Genomic DNA, 10,602 nt, shown 5'->3' on the forward strand with positions numbered 1-10,602 from the left:
TATAACTTCACTAATGGCTCCCATTTTTATAGTCTTTGGTATGACTGGGGCCGGGGTTTGAACTCACAACCTACCCATCTCAGGGCGGACACTCTACATACATACTCATAATAATAATAATAATAATAATTGTTAGATTCTATTACACAATGCTGATATTGTACAACTACTCATAGCACGGAGGGTTAAATGGGACTAAATACAATTCATTGTTAAATTATTACTTTTTTACTGTTCAGTGATATTTAGCTATTTATTTATTTCAATATCTATTTAGTTATTTCCTGTTTTAATTAATTATTTCATGTTTTAATTATGTATTGATTTATGATATTATATTGTGTATTAGTTAATTATGTATATCATGAACCTGTGTGGGATCTTTTATCAGTCATAAAATATTGAAATCATTAAATAATATATAATTCTTCGGTTCGGTGGTAGCGGGGGTGTATAATGTAGACTGGAAGAGTTAGGGCTGCATGGGATTCTGGGTATTTGTTGTGTTGTGTTACGGTGCGGATGTTCTCCAGAAATGTTTTTGTCATTCTTTTTTGGTGTGGGTTCACAGTGTGGCGCTTATTTGTAACGTAACAGTGTTAAAGTTGTTTTTGTACGACTACCGTCAGTGTAAGCTGTGTGGCTGTTGAGCAAGTATGCTTTGCTGTCTCCTACGTGTGCAAGTAAAAGCAACATATAACATGTGGCCGGGCTGGCACGCTGTTTGTAAATGCTATAGAGGACAATTAATGCAGTGCCATTAGGGCACGCCCTTGATTAAGTCATTACAGTGAAAATAGGATAATATTTGCCCTGGGAGATTTCTAGGAGAGGCAGTCTCCTGGGAAAATCGGGGTGGGTCGTTAAGTATACTGGGAAAACCGGGAGGGTCGGCAAGTATGCAGCTGAGCCGCATCAGAGTGGTCAAAGAGCCGCATGCGGCTCCAGAGCCGCGGGTTGCCGACCCCTGGACTAAGGTCTGACATGTTTAGTAACTTTACCAGTGGCAGTAGCCAGACCAAGATGGCAACCTGGATGTGACACACTCACTGACTTTCTAATTGGTCAAACGGTGGAGGGGCGGGGCATCGAAATGAAAACAATATTTCGGGGCTGTAAATGTCATTTTGAAAGGATCATATCCCGGCTAAACCACTCTTATCAGTTATCTTGGAAAAGAAGAAGATTTAGGAATGCCTTTTGACGCGTCAGGGCCATAAAATGATGACTTGACATGAAATGATTACACATGGCTCCTTTAACAGGAATAGAAACAAATAAATGGTTGGTTTTTTTGTACCCAAAAATAAGTGGGAAGTGAAACTTATTTACTTCCACCCCATGTTTACCAACATATGCGGTCCTCTCTAAGGCTTCTCATAGTCATTCACATCGACGCCCCTCTGGGGTGAGTTTTTCCTTGCCCTTATGTGGGCTCTGTCGTTGTGGCTTGTGCAGCCCTTTGAGACACTTGGGATTTAGGGCTATATGAATAAACATTGATTGATTATTTATAAAATACCTAGTTTTCTATACTTAATATTGTTATTATATATAATGATTCATCTACTGGTCTTATTTACTGCTATTATCAATAATCTAGATCAGGGGTCACCAACCTTTTTGAAAGCAAGAGCTACTTCTTGGGTAGTGATTAATGCGAAGGGCTACCAGTTTGATACACACTTAAATAAATTGCCAGAAATAGCCAATTTGCTCAATTTACCTTTAACTCTATGTTATTATTAATAATTAATGATATTTACACTTAATTGAACGGTTTAAAAGAGGAGAAAACACGAAAAAAATGACAATTACATTTTGAAACATAGTTTATCTTCAATTTCGACTCTTTAAAATTCAAAATTCAACCGAAAAAAAGAAGAGAAAAAACTAGCTAATTCGAATCTTTTTGAAAAAATTAAAAAAAGAATTTATGGAACATCATTAGTAATTTTTCCTGATTAAGATTAATTTTAGAATTTTGATGACATGTTTTAAATAGGTTAAAATCCAATCTGCACTTTGTTAGAATATATAACAAATTGGACCAAGCTATATTTCTAACAAAGACAAATCATTATTTCTTCTAGATTTTCCAGAACAAAAATTTGAAAAGAAATTCAAAAGACTTTGAAATAAGATTTAAATTTGATTCTACAGATTTGCCAGAATAATTTTTTTGAATTTTAAACATGATAAGTTTGAAGAAATATTTCACAAATATTCTTCGTCGAAAAAACAGAAGCTAAAATGAAGAATTAAATTAAAATGTATTTATTATTCTTTACAATAAAAAAAATAAATTTACTTGAACATTGATTTAAATTGTCAGGAAAGAAGAGGAAGGAATTTAAAAGGTAAAAAGGTATATATATGTTTAAAAATCCTAAAATCATTTTTAAGGTTGTATTTTTTCTCTAAAATTGTCTTTCTTAAAATTATAAGAAGCAAAGTAAAAAAAATTATGAATTTATTTAAACAAGTGAAGACCAAGTCTTTAAAATATTTTCTTGGATTTTCAAATTCCATTTGAGTTTTGTCTCTCTTAGAATTAAAAATGTCGGGCAAAGCGAGACCAGCTTGCTAGTAAATAAATAACATTTAAAAAATAAGAGGCAGCTCACTGGTAAGTGCTGCTATTTGAGCTATTTTTTCTTTTTCTTTTTTTTGCCATTGCTTAAATTTAAAAAAAAAAAAATCAATGTTATAATGAATTATTGACCTATTCAAGGCTCCAATTATTTCACTTTAAAATGTTTTATGTGTAAAATATCGCATATATTGTGTGGTTGCCATACAAAAACATCAATGTTTTCTTTGACAAAAGAGCATAAAACAAACAAAATAATAGTTGAAACGTAAAATGGACAGATATATCTGAAGTTGATCTCGTAACTTAAGTGTTGAAAGTAAAAAAAACAACTAATAAAAATGTATTACTTTATGAGTGGGGCACCTTTTGTATCCTAAATATATTTAATGGGACTTTATTTCTCTTTTTGCTGTGATTACTCAAAAATAACAATGAATGAATATCAATGGTGTCCTGCATTATTGATCTTTTTAAGGCTCTAATTACTTCACATCAAACATTGCTTTCTGAATGTTTTGGGCAGTGGGGGAAATACTGCATATTTCACTTTTATCATAAAACACAAAGTTGTCTTGACAGAAAAGGCATACAACCTTTTTGGTTTTTTAAATGTTATATCAACCTGGAGTTGATATACTGTAGAGATTTACTGTAAGCGTTAAATAATTTAAAAAATAATAATAATTTGACTTGTTTTAACATTTTAATGACTTAGACACTTTATGGTCCCCGGGAGCCCTAAAGGTAAAAAAACAAACAAAATCCATATATTTTGTTATGATTTGAAAATGAAAACTATCAAAATGGCCCCGCAGGCTTTCATTTTTCCGTATGCGGCCCTTAGTAGAAAAAGTTTGGACACCCCTGCCCTAAAGGGACATGGGGGAATTTTTAATTTTTGTATTTATTTTTTCTGGACATGTATCTCGTGCACACGAGAAAGTTTGTCGTGCGCACGAGAAACTTTTTATAAAGTTATAAAAAAAAAAAAAAAAATTTTTTTTTTTTTTTTTTTTAGACATGTATCTCGTGCGCACGATATACGTGTCTTTAAAAAATACAACAAAAAAATTATGGTTTTTTTTATAACTTTGTAAAAAGTTTTTCGTGCGCACAGATGTCTAAAAAAAATTTTTTTTTAATTATATATATTTTTTTGGATAACTTTATAAAAAGTTTCGAGATACATGTGTAAACAAAAAAAACAAAAACTTTTTTTTTTTAAATTCCCCCATGTCTCTTTAGAGCAGGGGTCACCAACCTTTTTGAAAGCAAGAGCTACTTCTTGGGTAGTGATTAATGCGAAGGGCTACCAGTTTGATACACAATTCAATAAATTGCCAGAAATAGCCAATTTGCTCAATTTACCTTTAACTCTATGTTATTATTAATAATTAATGATATTTATCTTTGTGGAAACACTGATCATCTTAATGATTTCTCACAATAAATATATATAGAAACAGATAAATATCAATATGCAACACTTTATGCACATTTTTCAAATTGAACATTTTCAAATGATCACTTCTAAGACAGTCTTGTGAAATCACAATATCCCATTTTAACTAACTAGCCACTAACATTTTTGAACAAATCATGAATTACTTTGCACCATGTTTGTACAAATAATAACTCGTGTAAAATACAATAGTCAACTCTCAATTTTTTAAATAAATCATGTCACACTTTGAACTGGACACCAAATCTGTTATCTGTTTCTTTGTCAGTTAGTGAAGACCAAGTCTTTCAAATATTTTCTTGGATTTTCAAATTCTATTTGAGTTTTGTCTCTCTTAGAATTAAAAATGTCGAGCAAAGCGAGACCAGCTTGCTAGTAAATAAATAAAATGTAAAAAATAGAGGCAGCTCACTGGTAAGTGCTGCTATTTGAGCTATTTTTAGAACAGGCCAGCGGGCTACTCATCTGGTCCTTACGGGCTACCTGCTGCCCGCGGGCACCGCGTTGGTGACCCCTGCTTTAGGGGCTCCGTACATAAACAAGTAAATACCAAATAATTAGCCTAATAATAATGATAATAATAATTTAAACACATTATGATTGTGATTCATGTTTTGAATATTTGAGGAATACATGTTTCCCACCGGACCCTGGCCTGCACACCCTGGTGTGCGACCGAATGACAAGCCTAGTCGCTTTCCATATCACTCCGCCACTTACCGGAAGTCGTCTCTACACACTTATATATATAAATATATACATACTTATACAATTAACTTGGGTGAAATTCTCAATATGAATGTGTCGATACATTTGTTGGGCCTATTTCGCTTGGTCTGTGGACGCCATCGATGACGAAGCTCGCTTATTAGCGCTTCCAAATAACCTCTTTTGGAGTTTATTTAACGAGGTAAAATAACTCACCTCTTGTCCGTCAAGAGCTGGAAGTCGAGGCTTTTATCAGCATAGGCGCTCCTGAAGAAGAGGACCTGCAGCTAAGGACTTCCGGTCGGTGCACACTTAGAAATAAAAGTTGTTTCCTGTTGAAGAAAACAAACACACTTCCGCCTTCTTAAGATGACAGGTCAGTTATACTGCCCCTTAGCGGCCGAGTGGGTGTACTGCTGCTGTCTAAGTCATAGAATACAAATGTGTTTATTTTCATGCAACGTTGCGCAGTTCTTGCACAATAATAATAATAATTGCTTTAAAGAGAGAAGACAAGCTCTGTGCAAATTGTTTATTTTCAGGATCTACAGCAGAGATAAGTGACAATTCAGCAGATGTTTTCCAAACAATGTGTGTCTTTATTACGAAAGCCTTTTTGGACTCGGAACTTAGTAAATCAACTGTTTGCGTTTGAACGTCGTTGAAATTTAAAAAAAATGCACGCAAATAGTGTATGTTTAAAAATCCACTTTTACTAGAATAAGAGTTAAAATTCGGTGTAGAATAATTCGTTGTCATTGTATTCGTGTCACGTGACTGCAAACTTGACCCCTCATTGGCTGCTTCTGGTCGCTGAATTGACCGGAAGTCGGCTTTGCACTGAATTTTTAGAGCCCTTTTCAGTCACACCCCAATTGTAAGTCATCATTATGAGATAACAAGGCATCATGATGAGATAACAAGTCATCATTATGAGATAACAAGGCATCATGATGAGATAAGTCATCATTATGAGATAACAAGTCATCATGATGAGATAACAAGGCATCATTATGAGATAAGTCATCATGATGAGATAAGTCATCATTATGAGATAACAAGTCATCATTATGAGATAACAAGGAATCATGATGAGATAAGTCATCATGATGAGATAAGTCATCATTATGAGATAACAAGTCATCATGATGAGATAACAAGGCATCATTATGAGATAAGTCATCATGATGAGATAAGTCATCATTATGAGATAACAAGTCATCATTATGAGATAACAAGGCATCATGATGAGATAAGTCATCATGATGAGATAAGTCATCATTATGAGATAAGTCATCATTATGAGATAACAAGTCATCATGATGAGATAAGTCATCATTATGAGATAACAAGGCATCATGAGATAACAAGTCATCATGATGAGATAAGTCATCATTATGAGATAACAAGTCATCATTATGAGATAACAAGTCATCATTATGAGATAACAAGTCATCATGATGAGATAACAAGTCATCATGATGAGATAAGTCATCATTATGAGATAACAAGTCATCATGAGATAACAAGTCATCATTATGAGATAACAAGTCATCATGAGATAACAAGTCATCATGATGAGATAAGTCATCATTATGAGATAACAAGTCATCATGATGAGATAACAAGTCATCATGATGAGATAAGTCATCATTATTATAAGATAACAAGTCATCATGATGAGATAACAAGGCATCATGATGAGATAAGTCATCATTATGAGATAATTCATCATGATGAGATAAGTCATCATGATGAGATAAGTCATCATTATGAGATAACAAGTTATAATGATGAGATAACAAGTCATGATGAGATAACAAGTTATCATGATGAGATAACAAGTCATCATGATGAGATAAGTCATCATTATGAGATAACAAGTCATCATTATGAGATAACAAGTCGTCATGATGAGATAACAAGTTATCATGATGAGATAACAAGTCATCATGATGAGATAAGTCATCATTATGAGATAAATCATCAGTATGAGATAACAAGTCATCATTATGAGATAACAAGTCATCATGATGAGATAAATCATCATTATGAGATAACAAGTGATCATGATGAGATAAGTCATCATGATGAGATAAGTCATCATTATGAGATAAATCATCATTATGAGATAACAAGTCATCATGATGAGATAAGTCATCATGATGAGATAAATCATCATTATGAGATAACAAGACATCATGATGAGATAACAAGTCATCATGATGAGATAACAAGTCATCATGATGAGATAAGTCATCATTATGAGATAAATCATCATTATGAGATAACAAGTCATCATGATGAGATAAGTCATCATTATGAGATAAGTCATCATTATGAGATAAGTCATCATTATGAGATAACAAGTCATCATTATGAGATAAGTCATCATTATGAGATAACAAGTCATCATGATGAGATAAGTCATCATTATGAGATAAATCATCATTATGAGATAAGATAACAAGTCATCATGATGAGATAAGTCATCATGATGAGATAACAAGTCATCATGATGAGATAAGTCATCATTATGAGATAACAAGTCATCATGATGAGATAAGTCATCATTATGAGATAAATCATCATTATGAGATAAGATAACAAGTCATCATGATGAGATAAGTCATCATGATGAGATAACAAGTCATCATGATGAGATAAGTCATCATTATGAGATAACAAGTCATCATGATGAGATAAGTCATCATGATGAGATAACAAGTCATCATGAGATAACTCATCATGATGAGATAACAAGTCATTATGATGAGATAACAAGTCATCATGATGAGATAACAAGTCATTATGATGAGACAAGTCATCATGATGAGATAACAAGTCATCATGATGAGATAAGTCATCATGATGAGATAACAAGTCATCATGATGAGATAAGTCATCATGATGAGAGAAGTCATCATGATGAGATAACAAGTCATCATGAGATAAGTCATCATTATGAAATAACAAGTAAAACATAATTTGAAATTGTGAGATCAAAAGCCGTAATTATGAGATATAATTATGTATTGTTTACAATAAAAAGTCAAAATTATGAGAAGTCATATTTACATCTCATAATTTAGACTTTTTGTGTCACAATTTTGACTTTTTATTTAATGGAAAGTCAAAATGATGCTCATAAACTCAACTTGGTATACTTTGTATCTCATAATCATGACTTCTCATAATTCGACTTCTTGTCTCATAATGACATTTATCTCATAATTATGACTCCAATCTCATAATTTCGATTTATTTTACAATTTAAATTTTTTAAATCTAATAATGTTGTTTTTATCCCATACTTGACAGGATTTTTTAATCTCAATCGTGATTTCTTATCATTTCAACATTTCATCCAATAATTTCGATGTTTTTATCTCATACTTATGACGTTGTTTTCTTTTTTAACTCAATCATGACTTCTTGTCATTTCGAATTTTGATGTCATCATTTTTTAATTTCATACTTATTTTTTTTAATCTCAATCATGATTTCTCATAATTTGTATCTCATAATTTCAGCATTTTGTCATAATTTCGAATTTTGATTTTATAATTTCGACTTTTTATGTCATACTTATGTTTTATCTCAATCGTGACTTTTCATATTACAAATTTGTATCTAATAATTTCAGCAGTTTATCTCATAACTTTTGATGTGTTTATCTCAATCATGACTTACCTCATCATTTAGAATTTGTATCTGAATTTCGACTTTTATTATTTCACAATTTTGACTTTGTATCTCATAATTTTGACTTTTAACACAATTTCTATTCATCTCATAATTATGACTTTACATCATTTCCAATCATTTATAATGTAATAATATTCTAATTCACAATTTTGACTTTATCTCATCATTTTCTTATCTCACAATCATGTTTTTATCTCAATCATGACTTCTCTCATAAATGGTTATCTCATCACGTTGGACTTTCTACACTTTATTTCTATATATTTCATAATCAAGACATTTGATCTCATCCATTCCATATATCGCAGTTTTGGACTTTTAATCTAATAAATTTGATCTCATTCTTACATTGGAACTTTGTTTTATTCAGCGACCAGAAGAAGCTTCCACTCAAATCCTCCTTCAAGGAAACTGCTTAGAGTCACTTGAAAGGCCAAGAAGAGACATCAACAACTTGGCTGATGAATGAGTGAAGATGTGGAGAAGACGCCCACACTGATGCAAGACTAACAACCAAGTAGTGATGAAGCCTGGTACTACTCCAGCTGGAGGACTCTAACAACCAAGTAGTGATGAAGCCTGGTACTACTCCAGCTGGAGGACTAACAACCAAGTAGTGATGAAGCCTGGTACTACTCCAGCTGGAGGACTAACAACCAAGTAGTGATGAAGCCTGGTACTACTCCAGCTGGAGGACTCTAACAACCAAGTAGTGATGAAGCCTGGTACTACTCCAGCTGGAGGACTAACAACCAAGTAGTGATGAAGCCTGGTACTACTCCAGCTGGAGGACTAACAACCAAGTAGTGATGAAGCCTGGTACTACTCCAGCTGGAGGACTCTAACAACCAAGTAGTGATGAAGCCTGGTACTACTCCAGCTGGAGGACTAACAACCAAGTAGTGATGAAGCCTGGTACTACTCCAGCTGGAGGACTCTAACAACCAAGTAGTGATGAAGCCTGGTATTACTCCAGCTGGAGGACTAACAACCAAGTAGTGATGAAGCCTGGTACTACTCCAGCTGGAGGACTAACAACCAAGTAGTGATGAAGCCTGGTACTACTCCAGCTGGAGGACTCTAACAACCAAGTAGTGATGAAGCCTGGTACTACTCCAGCTGGAGGACTCTAACAACCAAGTAGTGATGAAGCCTGGTACTACTCCAGCTGGAGGACTAACAACCAAGTAGTGATGAAGCCTGGTACTACTCCAGCTGGAGGACTAACAACCAAGTAGTGATGAAGCCTGGTACTACTCCAGCTGGAGGACTAACAACCAAGTAGTGATGAAGCCTGGTACTACTCCAGCTGGAGGACTCTAACAACCAAGTAGTGATGAAGCCTGGTACTACTCCAGCTGGAGGACTAATAACCAAGTAGTGATGAAGCCTGGTACTACTCCAGCTGAAGGACTAACAACCAAGTAGTGATGATGCCTGGTACTACTCCAGCTGGAGGACTCTAACAACCAAGTAGTGATGAAGCCTGGTACTACTCCAGCTGAAGGACTAACAACCAAGTAGTGATGATGCCTGGTACTACTCCAGCTGGAGGACTCTAACAACCAAGTAGTGATGAAGCCTGGTACTACTCCAGCTGGAGGACTCTAACAACCAAGTAGTGATGAAGCCTGGTACTACTCCAGCTGGAGGACTAACAACCAAGTAGTGATGATGCCTGGTACTACTCCAGCTGGAGGACTCTAACAACCAAGTAGTGATGAAGCCTGGTACTACTCCAGCTGGAGGACTAACAACCAAGTAGTGATGAAGCCTGGTACTACTCCAGCTGGAGGACTCTAACAACCAAGTAGTGATGAAGCCTGGTACTACTCCAGCTGGAGGACTAACAACCAAGTAGTGATGAAGCCTGGTACTACTCCAGCTGGAGGACTAACAACCAAGTAGTGATGAAGCCTGGTACTACTCCAGCTGGAGGACTAACAACCAAGTAGTGATGAAGCCTGGTACTACTCCAGCTGGAGGACTAACAACCAAGTAGTGATGAAGCCTGGTACTACTCCAGCTGGAGGACTCTAACAACCAAGTAGTGATGAAGCCTGGTACTACTCCAGCTGGAGGACTAACAACCAAGTAGTGATGAAGCCTGGTACTACTCCAGCTGGAG

At 34.6% G+C, this 10,602-nt stretch overlaps 1 protein-coding gene across 1 annotated transcript in view; it reads right to left on the reverse strand.

Moving 5' to 3' along the window:
- tmem106a (transmembrane protein 106A) overlaps positions 1-5,130 on the reverse strand; it is a 15,180-nt gene extending 10,050 nt beyond the window's left edge. The window contains exon 1 of the mRNA XM_062055174.1: positions 4,983-5,130. The gene's annotated coding sequence lies outside the window, so the exon portion shown is untranslated. The remainder of the gene's footprint in view (positions 1-4,982) is intronic.
- Between the last annotated feature and the right edge of the window lie 5,472 nt (positions 5,131-10,602).

Source organism: Entelurus aequoreus, linkage group LG08, assembly GCF_033978785.1.
Source record: "Entelurus aequoreus isolate RoL-2023_Sb linkage group LG08, RoL_Eaeq_v1.1, whole genome shotgun sequence".
Classification (NCBI taxonomy): Eukaryota; Metazoa; Chordata; class Actinopteri; order Syngnathiformes; family Syngnathidae; genus Entelurus; species Entelurus aequoreus.